Source organism: Amblyomma maculatum, chromosome 7 (genome assembly GCF_055883805.1).
Source record: "Amblyomma maculatum isolate TAMU_Amacu chromosome 7, ASM5588380v1, whole genome shotgun sequence".
Taxonomy (NCBI): domain Eukaryota; kingdom Metazoa; phylum Arthropoda; class Arachnida; order Ixodida; family Ixodidae; genus Amblyomma; species Amblyomma maculatum.
Window position 1 is genome coordinate 35,860,098 of NC_139350.1, and position 24,725 is coordinate 35,884,822.

Sequence of the window (24,725 nt, forward strand, 5' to 3'; positions counted from 1 at the left end):
TATTGGAAGATCAAGTGATTTGTTTGGAAACAGACGCCGAATCGTGCTCGCACACTGTTCCACTGGTCACCTGCGAGCGATACTTTCTTTTGTGATGTGTGCATCACTACTACCAGTGTTTAACTCTTGAATGGTGATGAAATTTTAATGGCTCTAGCTTATAGCAAAAGCAAAAACAATTGTGTGAAAGCATGGCGCCTGCAGGCAGGCAAGATATGCGAAATGCAAATATAGCTTACCGGTCAAGCTTCAAGCGAAGACAGTGTGGGGTGTTTACGTGGGGATCCGGTAAAAACGTCCCCGGAAAAAACGTCCCCGGAGCAAATGCCCCCGGAAAAAATGTCCCTATTGGCGAAGTAGGAAAAAATGTCCCCGAACGGGGCTGGAGTCTTGCGCTATAGGGCGTAGACTACGTTTCTCCGTGGCGAGCTGCAATGATGAATGATGCATGTTAACTTTATTACAGCGGTTTCACCTGTCGGCTTGGAATTGACCGCGAAGATCGAATTGATGCGGGCATTCATGACAAAAAAAAAATTATGGCAGCGGTAATACAGTGACAGTGACATGCTTTAATTTATGCAGTTCTTGTAAACATTTCGGGCCCCCAGAGGACGCAGGTTCCATATGATGATTACATTTAACTTAAAGCCAAGAAAGATTGGCATAAAATTTGTTTGTTTTTTTCATGTGTGTTCCGGAATAAATCTTTTTTAGGGCCGGTTTTGGCCTTGGGGACGTTTTTTCCTAGTTGCCGCTTCTTCAGGGGACGTTTCTTCCGGAGACGTTTTTTCCGGGGACGTTTTTACCTACACCCGTTTGCGTGCACGTTACTTCAATTAAGCACTAATGAAACTGACCATACAAATATTTCAACTTGTCTCTGTGGCCTACAGCATACATGCAGTAAGAAGCAAAAGCAGCCAAGCTGCTTGTTCCATGCAGCATAAATAATTATGCACTGCTGTTGGAAACTGCACATCATATATTGGTGGACAAGTTGCACGTGCAGCTTTCTTCAATAGGTTACGCATCTCGCGTGACGCAGCCTACAGTGACACTGAAAAATATGCCATCTAAAAGACATTTCCTTGCAATATTATGCTGCAGCATATATGCGTATAGTATGCATAGCTTCGAGATGCAACACATATACTGTTGGTATCGCCCCTCATAAAGTACTAGGATTTTTGCATCTTTTCATCAGTAAAGATCACCGATTCAATCGTTTCTTTTTCTTTTTTTTTCATTTGACAATGAGACGGACAGCATTTGCAAGTGTCATTATGCAGCAGAAAGCTTCAATTCAGAGTAGTTCAGTTCAGCAAGGGTTTGTTATAGTCTCAGGAAACTTAAAAATGGCTTTAGATGTAGATGTGCAAGTCAAAACTCAAAAGGCTGTAGCAGCTTTTTTGCTCGGCATATCCTTGTGCTGAAAAAGAGAGTCAGTCCGGTTGTTTATAATCAGTCAAATGAGTGATGTAGAGAAAGAAGCAGAATTGTTGTCATCTCTCCCATCCCATCTGTTAGTGCTGTTCAGTCGTTTGAGAATTGTCTTTCTGTGGTCTTTGCAAGGGATTATGAATTCGTGAAGTTCAGTACTGGAGTTGGCTTTCACATTTCTGCTATCACACTTACTTTTCCTTCTGCATATAAAACTCCAAGCCAATTCTTCATACAAACTTGTGATGCCTGACGGTGGTAAAGCTGTGCAGTTATAGTGCGTCACCTCCATTCATATGCAAAACACAATATAAGGGTTATTTTGACTGCCAGTTTGACTATCGTATACATGGCAGCAGCAACACATCAACATTGTGCACACAGCATAGTGGCAGATACAATGAACGAAGGGCAGTGCAAGTCAAGGTGTGCAGCAGGAACATCATTTACTAAACTTTAAGCGAACAGTTCTCATTCGACTGAAAAGATTCTGCACAATAAATACCAAAAAAATCCTGATTAGTCGACATATTGGTCATGACATCACAGTTACACGACCTCGCATGAGAATTTCAAACATCCCACAGTGAAATAAACCTAACAAAATAGGGAGGGTGCAAATGAAGCCAATTATCAAGGAAGCTTTTCTAATGAGGGCATTTCAGAAAATAGTAGTTTAATAAAGTAAATACGTTGACACTAAAGCTCGAACCCATGTGTGCCTTCTGCATGCAATGTCTATAGCCACGTAGGGGCAAAGGTGTGTTAGTGGGGCATTTAGTGAATGCTGTTACATTGGTAATAATTTTGAAAAGTAGATAACCTTAAACGAGAAAAATTATATAAAATTTGCGGAATGAAAATGCAGTTCATGTTTAAGATGCTGTCACGTCTATTATCGAGGTAAACTAGCTGAAGCTCCAAAAATATTTTAACTTTGTGTAACTACTTTCTCTTCTTATATTTTGCACTGATAATTATAATTAATCTTTGATCTTCTGCATGTTATGCCACTGATGTGCGTTCAATGAATTAAGTTACAATGCTGAAATCTTGTATTAGTTCATCTTATTTCTTCTGCATTTCTTTCATGCCATGATATATATATTGCGGACACATTTTTGTTTTGTGATATGTTCATGCTGAATACTGTATTTATTAAAGAATATGTATTTTATTGCCTATATTTTACATTCAATGTAAGCAGCACGCCCTTGTAGATATACGAAAGCATTAAAGTTGAAATGTATATGGCATATATATCAATGATCATTCAGGATATAACATGTAAATACAATATGGTTCGCCAACCAGATGAAGGAAATTGGTATCAACTGTCTAATTCGGTGATAAACTGTAAAACTATGACACAAACTTTAATTCTCTTAATGATCTTTTCTATTTAACTGTCAAATATGAGGACATACATGCGGATGATACCACTTAAATGGCAGAAAGTGAAGTGGAGCTCAAGAGACTTCTGATGCGAGTACAAGAAGAGAGTGAGAAGTTTGGGCTTAAACTGAACATTAAAAAGACAAAGATCATGGCGTCTTGCCCCATCAAGTCCTGGAGCATAGAGGGACAAGAAGTGGAAACTGTGACAGATTTTCTCTTCTTGGGCTCCAAGGTAACCCCGGAAGGAGACTGCAGCCATGAAATTAGGAGACACCTACTTCTGAGAAAGAGAGCCATGGCTAGCCTTGACTGCCTAGTAAAGAGCAGAGACATTAGTCTGCCAACCAAGATCCGTATAACTCGTGCTATGGTCTTTCCAGTTGTGATGTATGGATGCGAGAGTTGGACTATGAAGAAGGCTGACCGCCAAAGAATTGACTCGCTTGAATTGTGGTGCTGGCGGAGAATCTTGAGAGTTCCTTGGACGGCCAGAAGATCAAATCAGTCGATATTGTCGACCATAAACCCTGACTGCTCATTGGAGGTTCAAATTCTAAAGTTAAAGCTCAGCTACTTTGGTCATCTGATGAGACGAGAGGAGTCGCTGGAGAAAGATTTGATGTTGGGAAGGATTGAGAGTCACCGGAGAAGGGGTAGGCAGCGAACGCGATGATTAGATGGCATCCTCGAGGCGCTGCAGATGAAGTTATGTGATGCTAGGAAGATAGTGAGAGACCGGAAAGCGTGGCGTGATATGGTTCATAGGGTCACGAAGAGTCGGACACGACTGAATGACTGAACTGAACTGATGAGGACATACACCTATGAATATCTTCCAAACCAACTAGAACATCCAATTGAGAACTATATATATACCATGAAGTGCCATTTGAAATCCCGGGGACCAATTCAAATTTTAAAAACCAATTTGAATATCCAATAGGATAGGACATATATGAATTGTAATCCTGTATAATATGGAAAATCCAGTTGGGATTCTAAATGATCATCATGAACGTGGGAACAATTGGTAGTGCCCATTGTTTGCAAAACCATATAGGTAATTCTGTTAGCTGCCAAATTGGTAGTAATTTTGTGCCCATTTAGCTCATATATGGCTGTATCTAATTGGGTCAGTGTGGGGCCGAATGAAACCATGTTATAACTGGTTTAATTTTTTACGGGAAGGCTTAGTGAGCCAACTGAACTCGCATGGACCATGAATGAGCACTGCGAAATCGAGTGCTGGTGCTGTACGAGCATCGTGATTTTAAGCGAGCGTTACGATGTCTCCTACAACTGAGCGTACGACCTCTACGAAACCGCGTACGGCATCTGCGGGGGTGTTACGTGAACTGTACGAGATCTTCTACAAGCTGCTTGAGCCCTCGTACATCTGTACGAGACATCCTACAATCCTCGTACAACCCTACGAGACATCGTACACGCTCTAGGAGACACCGTAGACGCCCTACGAGACATCGTACAATCCTCGTACAACTCTACGAGACATCGTAGACGCTCTAAGAGACCTCATAGAATTCTTGTACAAATCGCATAGCTCTTAGAAATCTCCCACATTTCTCGTACACATCGTAGCAATCTCGTACATTTCGCATACACTTTTTCAGTAAGGATGTCATGCTTAGATAATGACATCATCCATCGCGGTCTTCGGCGCTTGAGATCCTTTGACATGCAATGTCTCCAACGAAGTGGTACTGTCGTTACCGCCGTGTCTGAGCAAAACAGGTCGTTGCCGTCAATAAAAGGTAATGCAAACGCTCAAAAATCGCATATTCCCGTTTATGTTTGGAATACCGCAGCTGCTAAAACATATGCCACCGCAGACTGCTTCATATAGCAGAATGCAGTTTGAACAGATCACACTATGCCTACTATGCCGTCTGTATGCACGAGAGTTGTGTGAGTGGTTTTTTTTTTCTTTTAAACCTCTGTCGCGATATCTCAATGGTAAGGGCGCTTGACTGCTGATTTCGAGAACGGGGGATTCAATCACAACTGTTTCGAAAGGCGTTCCTCTGCTGTGGGATTTGACTGCACAATAAACAATCCCACGTGGTAAATGTGGTGTTAATAATGAAAAAAAAAACGACACCAAAACCAGCATCTGCAATCATCCGTCATAGCCGATGCCGCTTTCATACGTTAAACCCGGGCCAATATGCATTTCTTTTCTTTTTTGTTGTTGTTGAAGGCTTCTGTGCATTCGTAAAAGTTTTAGTGAGCACATTTTGCTTTAGAGAAATCCTCGAATGTTTGGAAAACATATTCCCTGAACCTAATTGTTACCCTAAATATTGCATAATACACCTAGATCAATGTGCTTTACTGGTAGCCGATTATAATTATTATAATCCCTTTTCGTGCTGTCTTTCGAGCAAACTCGTCATTTCTGACAAGGGGAGTAAAACAGCTTCATGCGAGCTTAAATATCAGTGTTTAGTTCGGGAATAAATACATTTTTATAGTCGCATGATAAGATGACCTCCATTTCTTTCGGTGTAGTTTTATATCCGGCATCTGTTTTGGAAGCAACCCTAATATTTTACTTCGCATAAGATTTAGTCACTGCTAAATAATCAGTGATAAAGAAATTTTCAGCCTGTAAAATTGCTTCCCAGAACATGACAGTGCCCATGCGCAGTTTATAAAGATGTCTTTGCAGCGAGTAATTCGTAGCTTGCACTTTAGCGTTACTGAAAATTAATCGCTGATTATTGTAAATTTTGTCAAGTGTGTAAAAGTTCTCTCACACGGTGAAATTTATTCGCATTGCAAAACAAAATAATTACACTACTAATTTACCGTTATATATTAACATCACACACATAGAAATCCCTTATCCTTTCCTCGGTTTCAGGAAATCATTTACAGTTAGTGGCGCATGCAGTAATACACTATCACATTCTATGACAGTGGCCGCAAAAAGCATTTGGCAAATTCAATCCACTCAGCGCTGTACATGTGAACAATCAGCTTTCCTGTGCGGCGAGGTTTCCTGTACAGTGTCGGCGTGATCTCATTTTTGGGGAATACTTGTGCGTGGTTGTCTGGGCCAGAGTTGATGTGCGCTCAGTCTAAAGCAACTCGCCATACAGTGCGCTGCCAATGCTACATTTAACGTGCTTAATACTCGAGTCAAGTACGATATAATGAACCGGGCTTTCTCGATTCAATCTAAAGTACTGCAGGTCAGAGCACGAACCTTGTATCTGCGTGGCCTTGACACTAAATTCGCCCGTCTCACTTTGCATGAGACACCCGCAAACTGTTTAAAAGTCGATAAGAAAAACAAAGCTGTCATTAGGCAGGCCCAAGCACTAGGCGCGTGAGCGCGGTACATCGCAAAAAACGTGCAAAGTAAATCTTAAAAGACTGGTGGTTGCGTGCTTTGTTTTCCTAAAATCCGCTCTTCTTCTGCTGCATTGGTGAAATTCTTGGATTTTTTCTGCAATATTGCAGAAATACTGCAGAAGACACGTTTTCATCGCCAACAAACCCGCCGTAAACTCGGAAGCAGACCTACGCAGCGTGCGTTTCTGCGAGCGCCGCCGGCTGCCGATCCACACTACCGGAGTGACGATGGCGCCACCTCAAGGTCGATCTCGCGGCAAATAGTGTTCTTCAACTACTTTCGGTAATGAATTTTCTCAGCCAGTTATTGAACGCGGAGAGCGCATAGGCACTTTTTCAACGCAGAAGTTCGGGCCTATTTTTTTTTCGATTTTGCTTAAGTATAAGTCGTCACAGCTAGGGTACAAGCGTCTCGTTCTAAGCTGAAAACTTAAAAAAAAAAAAAACATTTGCTACCCAAAAATTGCTGGCATACTCCCGTTATGCAAGACAGCAACGTTCCGTATTTGCTAAATGTCTGCTCCAATCATCCAAGTTGCAGCTGCGTCATAATCTAGATGTTAATAACTGCAACATGCATAAAATCTTCAGTATCAGCATTAACCTCCTGAAATGCATAAGCAGACCCTGCCGTCTGATTCTAGGCATGGGCCGAATTTTGTGAACGCCGAAAGTATGTTTTCACAGTACAGAGACCGGTACATATACCAAGGTCTGCAGATAAAAAGAAACAAAACTAATGGTGCCGGGCTCGAATAATCAGTTACACCACGGGCCTCAATCATTAGCAAAACAAAATTATAGTGCATAAGGCAGAGATTCTTGCGTAAAAGAAAAAAAAAATAACAGGAGAGCTATCTATCATCGCGGTGAGTCTACAGCCACGGAGGGGGGAGCCGGCTAAGGAGCTTGCAGTTATCAGGTCAAACGTGGCTACCGGCTGGGATTACGCGATGTGCTGAAACCTGGCGTAGTATTGTTTACGCAATAAAGCTGAAATTGCCTCTGACATGTCGCAACCAGAAGTCCTCGTGCTGCAGCTTTGGGCGTTGGACTGCGTGCGGTAATATCTGGTGGGCGGTCGTGTTAACTACAGACTCTTAATGGGATTTCGCTGAGAAAACACCCCATTTAGCCAACTCAGTCTCCCAGCCGTTTCAGGCGCTTTAAATCAATCAGTCTTTCACCGACCACAAACTGTGACATACATACACAGATGAAATCATTCTACTTCGTCTTATCTACATTTTACTTCCGGCATCTCTATCCTGCCGACATGGTCAGCCAGTTGTACCATGCATCCATACCCAAATCCAAAAGTTGTCAATGCGTACAGATGTCATACCAACATAATATATTTAGCCGCGAAACGGCCGTTTGGAGCTAGGAAGCTAACTGCATCTAGTAAGTGAACCAGGATCAACCGCTAACGAAAGCCATAAACGAAAGTCGTCACAGATAAAGACAACGCTGAAGTGTCCTATATATATATTTATCTTTCCTCCTTTTGCTTCTTTTCTTTAATATATCATTTCTCCCTTCTTTTTTCATTTTATACCAACCTACTTTTACATTTCTTTATGCGCATGCTGTGGTCATTTCACCTGAACCTATTATCGCGAACGTAGCGCCGCGGCCGCTTGTTATCATGATAGAAATGTATGCTCTCTTGAGCAGGCAAGATATACATTGCGGGAATTCCACATTCCCCTCGCGAACACCCTCTCTCTCCGTCATATTTCCCCTCCTGGCCTCCTTCCCCCGGAGCTGTGGCGGAGAGGTTGGGGGTGAGATAACTGGCGTCGGTTGCCGGATGACGCCGCGACGCCGTTGCGCGCGGATGCTGCTACGACGCCGAAGAAGGAAATTTGGTGCTCCCAATAAAACAGCGTGGCCCGCTAGCTGTGCCTCGGCGTTTCGTTCTTTCCTGCCGCGGATGTGGCCAGAGCTAGCGGTGTGGCTTCAGTTCTCAGAGCGGAACCGGAACCCCGTGAGAACCCCCCCCCCCCCCCAACATGAATGATTATGCTCAGCCCGTCTGCACACTCACAACCGCTTTCGGCTCTTCTATTAGCAAATTTTATAAATATGTGGTGGGCTGATCAAGAAGCAATCTTGTGCATGCAATCAAACAGTTTGCTATTTCTTGGCTATTTCCTTGGCGCTCTATAGTATGGTTCCTTTGAATTCACTGTTCATTATTGAACGCCTACACACTTTTCTTCAGCTGCTACTAACATCAAAAGCAATTTCTCTTGGGCCGCCCTCACTGCCTACTATTTGTTTTTTTCAACGGTAATACGCATTTTTGAATCGAAAAGCTTCACAACGAGGGTCGAAGCCGAGCTTCGCGTATGCCTTATGCAGCGGCCGAGTGACGTCGCAGCCAGGCCAGCAAGACGATGTACAACAGCAACAATACTGCCAGACGTCTACAAACGCGGAACCTTATAGATTCCATGGTAGTCCTTTCGCTATAGTACGCAAATATGAGCATCCGTTTGCAATAAAACAGCGTCAACATAAGCGTAGTAGGGCTGAAACACTAGAAACAAAATAAAAAGAGACAAAGCTTTAAGTCGTGTGAAGCTTCTTCCTTTCTTCGCTGTCTTTTCCGCTAGCGTTGATATGCGTATCGTCTATAATTCCAAGTTCCTAACGCACCAGGTTTCCAACAGCAGCCTTTAAAAGCTGACATGTATCTTCAAAGCGCTATCGCCATGCTATTTTCGCACAGCATGCGCATGAAGGACCGTACGCAAAGTTCCCAGTTTTACCGATGGTGGCGCTGGGTGCAACGGAGCGATGGCAACCACATACCAGTGCAATGGCCTCCGGATAACGTAATTTTCCTGCATACGAAAGAGCGATTATCTGAGCCGCTTGACGCTTCTTGGAGTTGCGCGTCGACTGTCACAGCAAACACTCTATGGAGACCAACTGGGCATGCAGGTTACCCTAGTACAGTCGTTCATGTCTGTGCGTAAGAAATTGCGAGGGACTTAAGCGACTGAAGTAATCAAAGGCGAAAGCCTGAGTGCCGCATTCTGCTACGCAGCTGGCACTTATTAGTAATTAATAATTTATTATTAATAATGGATTAGTTAGGCATTAAGTACTTAATTAGGCATTGATAAGGTAATTATGAATTACTTAGTTAATCATTGAATTTATAACTAATGACTCAATTAGTCATTGGTAATTTATAATTAATAAATCAATTTGTCATTGGTAATTTATCATTGATAGGCATATGGCCATAATGCACGCCTTCGCGCATACTGTGGTGGTGCTCTGTGATTGGTCAAGACCTCTATGACGTCAGCCCGCCTCGGCAAATCAGGGCCACCGCAAAAGCGGGACACATCGTCCACGACAGCATGAGCCCTTAAGGCTTTCGCCTAAAAAAAAGTTAAGGGGACATTTAAGCTTCTCTTTTATGGCTATGACGGGATAGCGGCAATGGATTCCTTCAGCGGGTTCGCTGCAGTTCTTTTTTCGTTTACAAGTACGCTTCGATCGCATAATTACAAATTCCTATCGCGCCTAGTATATCTGAAGCTCTTATGTAATCCAGCTACCGCTTGTAAGCGACCACCCATCCTGTACAAAGCTCCGCTTTAGCCTAGCCGCAAGAACATGTCTGAGTGGCTTGGGAGTAGCGTGACTGATGGGCAACCGAGAGGCCTGAAATGTTGATTCCTATATTATCCTCCCACACCAAGTATTCAAGACGAACGGGCAGCTCCTCATAAACTTGAGATATCACGTGGTCTCGTTATGTCACATAGCCCATCAGCGCTCGGGTATTTCACCTGCCAACTTGCGCCTGCCAGATCCAAATACGCGATTTTTGGCTAGCAACAGCAGCGATAGCGCCAGATTTTCTCCAACGCATGGTTCGTAATGTCGCGTTAACAAGGTCAGCCGACAACGTCACCGCGGACACATAACATCTACAGGGCACTGCAGATCGAAAGAAATGTTGTCCAGCTATGAAACGATGAGAAAACTGGTCCCTTCAATTCTTGTGACCTGCCTTCTCTCCAGCCAGTACAGATACAACAGCCGTACATACTGCCAAGCCCAGAGAAAATAAGTCGCACCGATATGACGGTCTTTTTGAAGCGATATAGCTTCACAAAACGGGGTAAAGCTATCGGAAGGTCATCGGAAGCACGATGACCTTCCAACACCTTGAAGGTCAAGTTAACTTAATTGTAAAACAGCGCGAAAAACGGTGGGCAAGAAAGAGCAAGACACGGGACGATCCTTGTTCGCGCTGTTTTACAATTATGAATCGTTACCAATTAGCCCAAATTACCATCCTCTTAAGTTAACTTAAGCCAGCTATGTTCCCACAGAAGGAGGGCAAGGTCAAAGTTAAGGTCAAAGATCAACTGACGTGGGAAGCAGTTTAACGCGTGAGTAGCTGCGTGGCGAGACACATGATCACTGACGTTAATCACTTCACACTAGGTTTAACCGTAGCTAAACCAAAGCGATTTTCTTTCCGTTGAACTGTAAGAACGGCGAGCTAATTTCTTTTTCGAGATAGCGCACTCAGCGAGGTATGAGCAGCCAACTTGATGAGGAAATTGTACTCCAACAATTCGAACAAACGATGGTTTATGGTTTATAGGGCTTAACTTACCAAAGCGACTCAGGCTGAGGGACGCTAAGTGGAGGGCTCCGGAAGTTTCGCCACCGTTCTTCAACATACCCTGACATCACACAGTGCAAGCGCGCTTTGCTTCCACCTCCAATTAAAAGCGGTCGCCGCTGCCGGGATTCAACCCCACCTCCTTGGGCACAGCAGTCGAGACAACAGCACCACCAAATATACAGTGTAAAGACTAAACAAGAAATATGCTAAGATTTTCAAATTTATATTTGTCAGTTGCTCAAAAACATTTCCTTGAAAAGACAAGTAAAAGCCAAAATAAATTTATCCTGTGAGCAGAAGTAATTTAAGTGCGCAGTGGAGTCACGATCGATGTAAAAGCATGTATTTCATTGGACTGCAGTTTTATGGTCACGCTCCACCGCCAAGTAACGTTACTGCTTCGTAAGAATAAGGGTAGCTGTGACATATGAAAGAGTTAAACAGATTTTGTAAACGCCTCTCGAATGCGCAGATACATCACGAATTATTGCATACGTCACACACAACGATAATTTTCGTTGGTACGAAGTTGTCACGGCTCCGGAAGGGGTGCGAAACACCTTCTCGAACCGAGGCAAAGGTAGTTGGAACTTTGACGCCCAGCGTTAGCCGGTTACGTTCAGCGTTGTGAATGAGAACAGAGCCACGAAGTCAATGATGGAAAAAACAACTATATATTCTCAGTATTATACACAGGATGATACGACGCAAGCATTTACAGGCATTTAAAACAACACATTTAAGGTAGCATACATGAAAAAAAAACTAGCAATTAGAAATACATCAGTCAAAATTCTCACTATCAGGATACATGCAAATTGAACACAGATGTTTAAAACAAGATAAGACGAGTGTAGAAAAAGTTCAGAAGAAACTAGGAAACGGGCATATTGTCCGACGAGCGCGGCGGCACTCCACTCACAAAGACGGCGCAGATGGGGAGCTCTCGAAGGCGATGGTCCTTCCGGAGCCCTGGGGCGAAGTCTTCGTGGTGCGATGCGGCGGCGGTTCGGGGAGCCCGGAGTGCTTGGAGACGAGAGGCGCACTGCCGTTGGGTTGGGGTCGGCTTCTTTTCTAGCCTTCGGTTGACAATGCGCAAGACACGCCCACACAACAGTTCCCTCCCCAAGTCAGGGTCCGTAGAAACAAACACTCACAAGTGCACACGCAAGAAGGGGCACGTAGGCCCCGCAACTTCCACACTGCATGGCCGCCATGTTGCGGATGAAAAAACGTAAGTCACAAACAAAACAACCAAAAAAGGATGCACGTACGCCAACAACTTCGGCCCTGCTAGGGGTCACATTGCAAAACAAGCTGGGAGGACGCCCCCGCTCGCGCACTGCGAGGGGGTTTGTCTAACTGCACGGGAACTACCCCGCGACGAGAACGCGCACGTACGCGTGCTCTTGACATTACCGACAAGGCAGAATACACTGAAATATATCAATAAACTCTTCTAGAATACTACATATGGTTAATTGCCATATTATGAAACATAAATGCGGCCACTTTTGTGACACGGCCCCCCACTTTCAGAATATTATAGAATAATATTCTAAAAACAAACAAAACGTGGCACGCAGGCCGATACAACGCATGAACATGCACTATACAATAAGTAACACATAACAAACCTGAAGTTCAGACAACATAGAGGAGCATAATCATTCATAACCCTACAGTCGGCTAACCTAGTCCGCCCCGACGTTCTGGCACCCTCAATGTGTTGCACGCGAAGAACTCGGCTGTTCAGTTGCCCTGTTTAGAAGGGGGTAGACTGGATCGACGATGCCAATGGAAACCCGATTGAAGGGGGTGTCAATGACTGGAGCCTTTCCCAGGGGCACGCGTGGCCCTCTCCTCTTCGGTGTGGTACGCTGACAGACATCGCATGATGCCACAAATCTCTTAACATCCGCCGTGATGCCAGGCCAGAAAAACTCTTCTAAAATTCGCTCTTTTGTTTTCTTTGCACTCAGGTGTCCTGCCATTACGCCGTCATGCGCCGTCTTGAGCACCGTTTCTCGGTGCCACTGGGGAGCGACTAGCTGTCGCACCTGCCGTCCGTCCTTCTGCGTGTAGCATCGGTACAAAAGACCGCCTTCCTTCTTGAACAAGATGCTGCTTTCACCATCCCGACACTTTAAATTCTTCCCGATTTGAGTGAAACACGATTGCAATGATGGATCATTGTCTTGATCGGCCGCATAGCTTTCTCCGTCCCCTAATTGTTTTTCAGCGTCCGGAGTGCAAAGTTTCTGGGACTTCTGAGGCCCCTTTGCGGCCTGAGCGCGAGTCACTACAGCAGCGGTGGTTTCAGCGACCAGATCCGTTTCCAAAGTGGTCCTTTCGACTACTTCAACGGGATCATCAGGAGCCCTGGCACCTTCTATATTACCCAGGATCAGGTCATATATTGGATTCTGCATGCACAGTGCTACGAGATTTCCGCTGTAATATGGGGTCTGGACCTGCACCTGCGCTCCTGGGAGCCTTTTCACTGTGCCGTCCACCAGGTATACGGGATTACTCGTCCCCGTTAGCTGGTCATCAGCTACCAAATCTCTTCGGATAATCGTGGTGTTGCAACCGGTGTCACGCAACACAGTGATTGTTTTCCCGTCCAAACTTCCCGCAACCACGGGCAACCCTTCTACTAAAAATTTGTGTCGCGCCGTTCGCACCGCGCTGACAACGGGAATACGGCTACCATTCCTCAGCTGAACGTATCCGTCGCAGATATTTTCTTCTACTTCCCTCGGAGGGGAATACACACAGGCTGCCTGGGTTTTGTCAGGCGCCCCTTGCCGACACACATTCGCTCTATGCCCTCTTCGGCCACATTTGAAGCAGTGGGGGATATGGTTGGCAGAGTCGCTGCTCCGGCAGTGCGCGGCATTGTGTCCCGCCCGGCCGCAGAGATAACATCTCAACGCTCCCCTCTCGACGGCCTTCCTTTCGGCGCCTCCTGCTTTGTTCGCTTCCTCCTGGCTTTCTTTCCTTCCCCTCGCTAAGTTGACACCGCCTTGCGCGTCCAGGAATTGATCAGCGAGGTTGATCATGTCTTGCAATTTTTCTGCCTTCCGTTCTTTTAAGTACAACGACATGCTGGCGTGACAACTGCTCAGAAATTGCTCCTTAATAAACAGCTCACGCAGCGACTTGTACTCTAGGGGGATTTCGGACAGCTCCACCCAGCGGTCTAAGTAATGGCTTAGACGCGCTGCATATTGTGCGGCTGTCTCACCGTCGGCTGGTTTGCCACCCCGGAATTTGTCACGGAAGCCCTCGACCGTAAATCTGAAACGCTTCAAGAGCGCCGCCTTCACCTTCTAGTAATCGGAGGCGTCTTCCGGCGTGAGTCGCCCGAAAACGTTCAGCGCCTCCCCGCTTAGGCATGTGCTTAATGCCGTCGCCCATTGATCTTCAGGCCACTTCTGGCTACGGGCTATGCCCTCAAACCGCCTGATGTAAGCATCTAGGTCGTCCTTCTTCTCGTCAAATGAAACAAGCAACCTGCTGGGGTTAAGTCGGAAACTGGGTTCCGCTACTACGTCGCGACCATCAGCCCTTACTACGGAATCATCTCCCGCCTGGCGAAGCTCTAATCTTAGCTGAAGAAGCCTGGCTTCGAGTTCACCAGCCTCTTTTGCTGCCGCGCGTTCCTGTTCCGCGGTTTGTCTAGCGAGAGACCTTTCCTCCCTCTGCCTAGCTTGCTCATCCTCTATCCATTTTCTCAGTTCCACTCCCGAGAGACCTAACTGTCCACCTATGGATACTAATTTCTCTAGATCCATGTCACAAGTGCATAAAAACTACCAAAAAACCGAAAACTGTCTACCCGCAATGCACACTTTTCAAATGTCACCCTTCGAGCTCACTTCATGTTTCGAGGCTCGGTGTCCTTCCACAACGCTTACTTGTTACGTCAAAGTACCTGTCGCGGACGCCAGAATTTGTCACGGCTCCGGAAGGGGTGCGAAACACCTTCTCGAACCGAGGCAAAGGTAGTTGGAACTTTGACGCCCAGCGTTAGCCGGTTACGTTCAGCGTTGTGAATGAGAACAGAGCCACGAAGTCAATGATGGAAAAAACAACTATATATTCTCAGTATTATACACAGGATGATACGACGCAAGCATTTACAGGCATTTAAAACAACACATTTAGGGTAGCATACATGAAAAAAAAAACTAGCAATTAGAAATACATCAGTCAAAATTCTCACTATCAGGATACATGCAAATTGAACACAGATGTTTAAAACAAGATAAGACGAGTGTAGAAAAAGTTCAGAAGAAACTAGGAAACGGGCATATTGTCCGACGAGCGCGGCGGCACTCCACTCACAAAGACGGCGCAGATGGGGAGCTCTCGAAGGCGATGGTCCTTCCGGAGCCCTGGGGCGAAGTCTTCGTGGTGCGATGCGGCGGCGGTTCGGGGAGCCCGGAGTGCTTGGAGACGAGAGGCGCACTGCCGTTGGGTTGGGGTCGGCTTCTTTTCTAGCCTTCGGTTGACAATGCGCAAGACACGCCCACACAACAGTTCCCTCCCCAAGTCAGGGTCCGTAGAAACAAACACTCACAAGTGCACACGCAGGAAGGGGCACGTAGGCCCTGCAACTTCCACACTGCATGGCCGCCATGTTGCGGATGAAAAAACGTAAGTCACAAACAAAACAGCCAAAAAAGGATGCACGTACGCCAACAACTTCGGCCCTGCTAGGGGTCACATTGCAAAACAAGCTGGGAGGACGCCCCCGCTCGCGCACTGCGAGGGGGTTTGTCTAACTGCACGGGAACTACCCCGCGACGAGAACGCGCACGTACGCGTGCTCTTGACATTACCGACAAGGCAGAATACACTGAAATATGTCAATAAACTCTTCTAGAATACTACATATGGTTAATTGCCATATTATGAAACATAAATGCGGCCACTTTTGTGACAGAAGTCCTTCCTACTAATGTGCAGCCACTGGTTCTTGCGCTGGTCGTCACGTTTCCCATGAGGATCGTAGACACCTGAAAACGCTTTTTCTCTCCTGTTCGTGCTCCGATGCGCACAGCAGTACGGCATTCTGAGCACGCGAATGAACCTGAAACAGCATGGGCGCCGCAGGTGCAGAAAACGCACTTGGCGGAGACGTGTTTACATGAAGGCGACTGTAGAGCATCGCATCACATTTCGTAGCGCCTCACGGTAATGCGATGCAACAGAGTTTACATGTACACAATCATCTCTAGCGCGGTGGTAGTGGCGGCGCGCGGTGTCGCATATCGAAAGCATAAGTGCACCATGTTGTAAATTTTTCAAATTCATTTATTATTTCTTTTATACATACCAGAATACAAGGGAAGCTGTAATAAATACCACAACCGCGAATGAAGCGAAATCAAATACTTCTTGTTTGTTTGTCCAACCCGAAGGTATTTCAATATCCCGCGCTTTCAGTCCATGGCGCCCAACAACGCTTACTAAGCCTATTACCTGTCTGATTACAGAAGCTGTCTTAAACTTTCAGGTCCTTTGCCGCCAGAATTGCGTGGTACGGGCATCTTCAGACAAATAAAATACTTCGTTCACCACTCGTTTGCAGCGAACGCGAGACACATAGGAGCGGCAGCGACGAATTGGGGGCGAGGCGAGCGGCTGGCGCTTCTCCGGACGCCACCACTTTTTCCGTAATGCGATGCGACCGGGTTTACATGCACGGAGAAGTTGGCTTACCCCTCTTAATCCAGCCCTGCTAGGCGCATTAATGCGATGCGCTTTCCTAGCGCATTACCCCTGTTTACATGAACCATCATCATAATCATCATCATCAGCCTGACTATACAGACTGCAGGGCGAATACCTATCCCATATTTCTCCACTTAACCCGGTTCTGTGCTAGCTGCATCCACTAGACCCCCGCGAACTTCTTAACCTCATCCGCCCACCTAACTTTCTGCCGCCCCCAGCTACGCTTTCCTTCTCTTGGAATCCAGTTTGTTACCCTCAGCGACCATCGGTTATCCTCTCCTCGCACTACATGTCCTGCCCATGTCTATTTCTTCTTCTTAATCTCCACTAGAATGTCGGTAACTTGAGTTATTTCACTGACCCACTCTGCACGCTTTCTATCTCTTAATGTTACCCCTAACATTTTTCGTTCCATAGCCCTATGGGTTGTCCTCAACTTAAGTAGAACTCTCTTGGTTAGCCTGCACGTTTTAGCCCCGCAGGTGAGTACAGGCAAGATGCAACTGTTGTATACTTTCCTCTTGAGCGATACCGGTAAGCTGCTAGTCATAATCTGCGAGTGCTTGCCAAATAAGCTCCAATCCAATCTTATTCTTCTTGTTATTTCCTTTTCATGGCCCGGATCTGCGGTTACTACCTGTCCTAAGTAGACATAATCGCTTACTACTTCCAGTACTTCGCTACCTAATGTAAACTGCTTTTCCTTCCCGAGGCGGCTGAGCATTACCTTAGTCTTCTGCATATTGATTTTCAAGCCTACATTTGTACTTTTCCTGTCTAGGTCATCAATCATTATTTGCAGTTCATCACCCGAGTTGCTTAGCAAGGCAATGTCATCAGCAAATCGCAGATTACTGAGGTATTCTCCATCTACCCTTATCCCTAACGGCTCCCATTCCAAGTCTCTGAATACTTCCTCTAAGCAAGCTGTGAATAGTACTGGGAAGATTGTGTCACCTTGCCTAACACATTTCTTCATGGGAATTTTGTTGCTTTCTTTATGCAGAACTATGGTTGCTGTGCAGCCACTATATATATCTTCCAGCTCTTTCACGTACGGCTCGTCTACCCCTTGATTTCGCAATGCCTGCATCACCGCCGATGTTTCAAGTGAGTCAAATGCATTTTCGTAATCAATGAATGCTAAGTATAAGAGCTGGTTATATTCCGAGCATTTTTCTATCACCTGATTGATGGTATGGATATGATCAATAGTAGAGTACCGTTTCCTAAAACCTGCTTGATCCTTTGCTTGATTGCAGTCTAAGGTTGTCCTGATTCTATTAGCGATTACCTTAGTAAATACCTTATACGTAACAGACAGTAAGCTGATTGGTCTGTAATTTTTAAGGTCCTTAGAGTCCCCTTTCTTATGAATGAGGATAATGTTTGCATTCTTCCATGGTTCCGGTACCATCGATGACACCAGGAACTGCGTATACAGGGTGGCCAGTTTTTCTAGCACGATATCTCCCCCCTCCCCCCCGTCCTTTAGCGAATCTGTAATTATCTGATCCTCTCCAGCTGATCTCCCCCTTTTCATAGTTTCTAATGCTTTCTCGACCTCGTCTTTCGCCTCTGGTGGAACGTCTGACTGTTTTTCTTTGCCGCCAATCTCGTTACGGTCCTGAGTACTTTGGCTGCTGTAGAGATCTGTATAGAACTCCTCGGCTACTTTGACTATCTGTCATATTCCTGATGACGTTGCCGGCCTTGTCCTTTATCGCACACATCTGCTTTTTGCCTATGCCCAATTTTAAGGCTTCCCCCGTTCTTTACAGCATGCTCAATTTTCTGCATGATGTACTCTCTTATATCAGCCATCTTGCGCTTATTGATTAGCTTTGATATTTCTCAGACAATTCGATCTGGTCTGTTTTATTGGAAGCTTTCATACTCTGGCGTTTCTTAATCAAACCTTTCATCTCCTTAGACAGCTTACCGGTATCCTCTCTAACTATCCTACCGCCTACTTCTACCGCACACTCAGTAATGATATCTCTGAAATTATTTTTCATTTCTTCTAGGGTAATGTCGCCATCCTCGGTTAGAGCTGAACCTAGCGCGATCCTGAATTCTTCTGCCCTCACCCTCACCGCTAATTCGTTGGTGGGTTTCTTTCTTACTAATCTGTTTCGTTCCTTCTTTAGATTTAGGCTAATTCGGGACCTCACCATCCTGTGATCACTGCATCGAACTTTCCCGATTACCTCTACATCTTGCACAATGAAGGGGGTTGAATACATTATGAAGTCCATTTAATTTTTAGTCTCACCGTTAGGACGTTTTCATGTCCATTTCCGGTTCTTCCGTTTGCTGAAGAAGGTATTCATGATTCTTAAGTTATTGCGCTCTGCAAATTCAACTAGTAACTCCCCCCTGCTATTCCTAGAACTAATGCCATAGTCACCCACTGCCTAGTCTCCTGCCTGCTTTCTTCCTACCTTGGCATTGAAGTCGGCCATTAGTACAGTATACTGCGTCTTTACTTTTCGCATTGCCGATTCTACATCTTCGTAGAAGCTTTCAACTGCCTGGTCATCATAACTGCATGTAGGTGCATAGGCCTGTACAACCTTCAGTTTATACCGCTTATTAAGCCTAATTACGATGACTGCCACCCTCTCATTATTACAATAGAATTCATCTATATTACAAGCTATATACTTATTGACAAGGAAACCTACTCCTAGCTGTCGCCACTCTGGTAAGCCTCGATAACACAGTACATGTCCATCCTTCAGTACAGTATATGCCTCATTCGGCCTCATAACCTCACTAAGCCCTATGACATTCCATTTCATACCTGGTCCTCTAACAGCACTGCTAAACTAGCTTCACTAGCAATGGTTCTAACGTTAAACGTTGCCAGGGTCAATTTCGAATGGATGCGATGCGCTAGGAGCCGGCAGTGATGCGATGCGATGCGCTAGCTGTCGCATTCATGTAAACACGGCGGGAAGCATGTCCGCGTCAGCCAATGGCAGCACGCGAAAAGTCCACTCCTCTCTTAATCTCAATAGGCAAATGAAGAGAAAGGCGCCAGGTGCGGGAAACGGAGCGAAGCTCCAAGGTTTTCGTTCCTTTATGAAAATAGAGAGGCTTTAGCATACATTTGTCTCAATTGTCACAATGTCCAATATAATGCATTTCAGAGCAATTTTAAAGCAGGATCAGCACCGCCTGTAATAGCTCATGCTCGCAGCAACGATCGTGTCCGTCCGTCCATCCGTCCCTCCGTCCGTCCGTTCGTCATTTCTCAGTAACAGAACGGCAGAGATAGCAATGGGAGAGATTAAATCATACTCTTCTACCTCACTAGGAAGTGAAGCAACACCTCAGGGATCATTTCTGTCACCCCTCTTTTTTAGCCTCCCTCTAATCAAAGTTCCTCCTAAATTAGCAGCCCTCCCGGGGCTGCAACACACATTCTTTGAAGATGATGTCACGTTATGGGCCCACAACTGGCAGCGATAGAAGATACCTCGCAACAAACTGTGGACATAATACAAGACCTGGCAGGTAAAGCAGGGCTATCTAGCTTGCCCTCCAAGTCTGAATTATTCGTAATCAGAGTCGGACCAAGAGGCCCTCGAGGCAGCTATTAAAACCTCCGTCTCCACTTAACATATTGGTGGAAGTTCAAACTAAAGGAAGCTCAAGACAACCGTCTACATGACGGTAAGACTAATGATACGAATTGCGAGCAAAAGGATGAGAGTAGAACTCTGCAAAATAGTACAGGCATTTGTATTAATCAGGCTTGCCTTCTCACTCCCGTACCTGATATGAGCAGTACTGAAAAAGGCAAAGTAAAGACTTTGATTCGACACGCATACAAGGCAGCATTAGGCTACCGAACTGAACCTCCACCGAAGAACTCCTCGGCTTGGAAGTACACACCTTAGATGAGGCTTTAAGCTCACAGCGATGCTGTAAAGCGGGTGCGCTAATAATAATAACAATAATAATAATATAATAATTATAATAATAATAATTGGTTCACATAAAGGGAAACGCGCAGTATCTGTCACACTTGTTTCAGTGGATACCTTAACCGCGCCGTAAGGGAAAGGAGGAAGGTGGAAGTGAAAGTACAAAGAAAGAGAAGCCGTAGCGGAGAGCTACGGAGTAATTTCGGCCACCTGGGGATCTTTAACGTACGCTGACATCGCACAGCACAAGGACGCCTCTTCGTTTCGCCTCCATCGAATCGCAGCCGCCGTGGTAGGGTTCGAACCCGGGCACTTCGGCGCAGTAGTCGGAAGTCTTACCACTGCACCACCCCGACGGGCTAAGATCGGCGTTTCCAGCTGGCTAAAGGACAACATAAAATTGAGCGACGTGTGCTCGGTGTGCACGTACGGAACGGGCTCCGCTGCGACCCTGTAAATCCATTACAGTGGTGACTCTGGCATCTGAGCTGACCGACCCCAGTAACCAAACGCCCTCAGACGACCTTACGCCTGACGCTACCTTGCATCCAGGAGGGGTGAAGGAGGTGGCGAAGAGTGGTTGTTCCTGGCCCTACGGGGCTGGGACGGTATGTCAACGCCGCTTGCGGCAGGGGCTAGCCAGCCACCGAATTTTTATCTCTTGTAAGCCGTCATTGCGCCCGCCACCGCTTCGGTAGTTGACAAGGGCGGCGCGCGTTTTTCTCTCCCACTTCTCTTTCTTTCTTCTCTATTTTCCTTCTGTCCGCACGAGTGAGCGGAGGTGGCTGAGCTACAGGAGCACTGCAGCAGGCCCGTGTATTTTCTTTTCCTTCTTCCAACAGCCACAACAACAACCTTGCATCCACGGGACGTCGCAGCTATACAGCTCCGCCTGGCGACATTCTGGCCCAAGCATCCGCACACCTGTTGCAGTGCAGGTTTCGTTTCTTGCGTAATAAAAAACCGTGTCATATTTATAGGAACATTTTAACTTGTTTTAGTGACCTCTCTCAGCCATTTGCTATCTGCTGCGTAGTTGCCGAAAGCTCAGATATGGCTCAGACTTTAGTGAACTAGAGCTCAGACCGACGCTGTTTCAACCGCGGTGTGGGTGCAACATCGGCCCCGGTTCAACGTTACATGCTGCGTGCAAAGGGGGTTATCTGTGTTAGTATTTCATTCTGCTGGTTGTGGCAGAGCTTTACAGCAAGGCCAGGACTGCGTGCTCGTTCAGAAACTGATTGCCGCGGCATGCGCGCATTTTGGGACGATGGGACAATGCTGCGTCACAGCTCGGCGGCTTGGCCAGCTCGGAATCCCAGGCACGTCTCTAAAGTGGCGGCTTGTTTTACGGATACACGTCTGCACGAACGGCGTCTCGCTGCATCTATTTCAATTGAACGTTGAAGGCCTTCCGTTCCGCTTCCCTTGCCGCGTGTTTTGCTTATTGCGTCGCGGTACTATATCAACGTTTGCTGAATATGTGTTAGCTGATATCACAGGGACGTTCTGGGGTCTTTTTGATGTATGTGAATGTTGAAGTTGCAAATTTGTAGCCTCACATTGACTTCTCTCAGCGACCGAATAAAAGAATAGAGTCGCGAACAGGGCGAAATTTTAGTTGTAATAGTTGTAGGGAGCAGAGCTGTATCGCAGTTATTTTCAGTTCTCAGACGCATTATCTTCTAAAAAGTAACGATCCCCATTTGAATTTCTTAGCGAAGCTCTTACAGCTGGGTGTTCGAACACTAGCGTTAGTTATCCCGTTCGTTTTTCTTTGTTCTTTGACATTGATATGTAGTACTTTACTTGTTCGCAGAATCTCTCGCCCTTTTATAATCTCACCGCGTCTCGTTTGGAGACCTACGCTCAGGTCATTATATTTCAACGAGAATTTCACAGTTCACGATTTGCATTGTCGTGAAGCGTCTATGTAAGTAATCGGGAATGCATAAAGCCTGGCTTTCGATGCAGCACAGCTTCACTCATTTATGTCCTTAGTGAAATCCCTTAAGCCATGTGCTTCTTATCCATGTGCTTGCCAAATTCACTTGAAGGCCCTTTATGTTCAGATATGTGCCCGAAGAAATAATCCCCAGAATGCGTTTACATGCCGCGCGACGAAAGACTGGGCTAACGACGACGGAGCCAGAACGATGCTATGATAAAAGATGCCGCGACATTTCAGTTAACGTAAAACTTGAGAGTAGAAATCCATATCAAGTAATGTTGGCTGAACAGTTGCGGTGCCCAATTCTCTACCTTATCCGAGCATCTTTCGGCCTCCATCGTCGTTGGCCTTGTTTTTCGTCCAAAATTTAAAAAAAAAAACCTCCCCGCCAATGATACGTCACTTTGACGTCACAATGTCACGTGCTTGCTTTGCCGCACAGTTCGCAGCGGGCGCCGAGAAACTAAATCCTCGTTCAGAGTCGAGACGCAGGCTTCTATGGGAGTTACGCTACCATTCACTCTTTCTACCATGGCTACGCCCCGTGCACGTGAACAGGCGTAGCTACGGTCACCTCTACAAAATAGAATTTGTCACCACAAAGAAATCGAACCTCCATCCCTCGGATCTTCGTATCCACAGCCGAGCGCTTTAACCAACTGAGCCACACCTGTTTTCTTTTTTTTTTTGACATGGTGTTTATTACACGTGGTTATGTACAGAAAAGGTGATGTACACAGGCTACACACACAGCTAGAAGGCAGGCAAAGATAAACACCGTGTCACCAGCGGAAACCAATCAGGTTGAAAGTCATTTTCATCATAAATGTCCTTCTGTTGCAGCATCATTTTGCTAAAATGGAGTCTAGGTGGAACAACAGGTTCCGCTTTGCGATCCAACATGCGTGTCTTCCACAAGCTATGAAGTCCAATAAGGAAAAACTTGTCATATGGTTCGTAATCAGATTGTGTAACAGCAATTTGCCGCACACTGTACGAATCTAGAACAAAGTCTTTCTTTAGAGTTCATTGCAGCAGAATTACGTCTTTGCAATTAATGAAACAGTGCTCAATTGTTTCAGGCACATCACACAGACGGCCGTTTACAGAAGATACAAGAAAAAAGTTTCCTAAGGAGCCATGTGTTAACAGGTAGAGCTTCGGTGTGTAATTTAAAGAAAAATTTTTTCGGGCAAGGAGAAATCTGCATTATATGCACCCTCTTTAACACTTCATGACCCTTAAGACCAAGGCATAAAGAACGATACAGTGGTGGCGGAAAAAGCACTGCTATCAATTCCTTCTATAGTATTTTGCGCGAAACAGAATATAAGTACTTATTCGAGAATCGCACAGTCAAAAACCTCACAAAACCAAAAACTTCCTGCATAAATCCTAGTAACTGTGGGCGGTCAGTAAAATCTGAAGAAACCACTAAGTAGGGAAGCAGTTTCATGAAATTAACTTGTAGGAATGCTCAAATAATCGTGTGAACAATCACGAAAAAAGAAGAAACAGGTAACTGCCTTATATACAGATGTACTAAGCCGAGCCCTCCTGCACAAACAGGTCTGAATTGGTTATCACGTCGAATCGGTTCAAAATTTGATGACCAAATAAACGTCGCAAATATTCGGTGAAAACGCTGGATATAATGTGGAGCACAGTGGAGGACCTGAAGCACGTAATAAAGTTTTTTTGCCAAAAACATGTTGCAGGCCTGAGCCCTACCGAAGATTGAGAGCCGATAGGGGACAAATTTATTAGCATAATGTTGGACGACTGGAACTCGCTCTTTCCAGTAATTTGCACTTGACCTAAGTGCATGCAGTGGAACGCCAAGATATTTAGGGGGCACACGTGACCCTTCCACTCCTGCATATAGGGGCGGTGTTGAGCCTCACGAACCAAACCAAAGGCCGGAACTGTTGGAGTGATTCATCTGAGCACCAGAAACAATGCCAAATTGTTCTATGCTGGATATAACTTTTTCTATGCTTGGTTTGTGAGTGCAGAAAAACGCAATATCATCCGCATATGCAAGCACTTTAACCTCATTTCCAAGGAGAGGGAAGCCAGGGATACTACTGTTATGTGAAACACTCAGACAAAGTGGCTCCAAGTAAAGAGCAAAAAGCAGCGGAGACATCGGACAGCCTTGCTTCACAGAAGAGTTGATTGGTACGGGGCTTGATAGGTGGCCATT

At 45.6% G+C, this 24,725-nt stretch overlaps 1 pseudogene; it reads right to left on the minus strand.

The window, feature by feature from the left end:
* Positions 1–10,636: 10,636 nt before the first annotated feature.
* Positions 10,637–15,009, minus strand: LOC146182976 (uncharacterized; annotated as a pseudogene).
* Between the last annotated feature and the right edge of the window lie 9,716 nt (positions 15,010–24,725).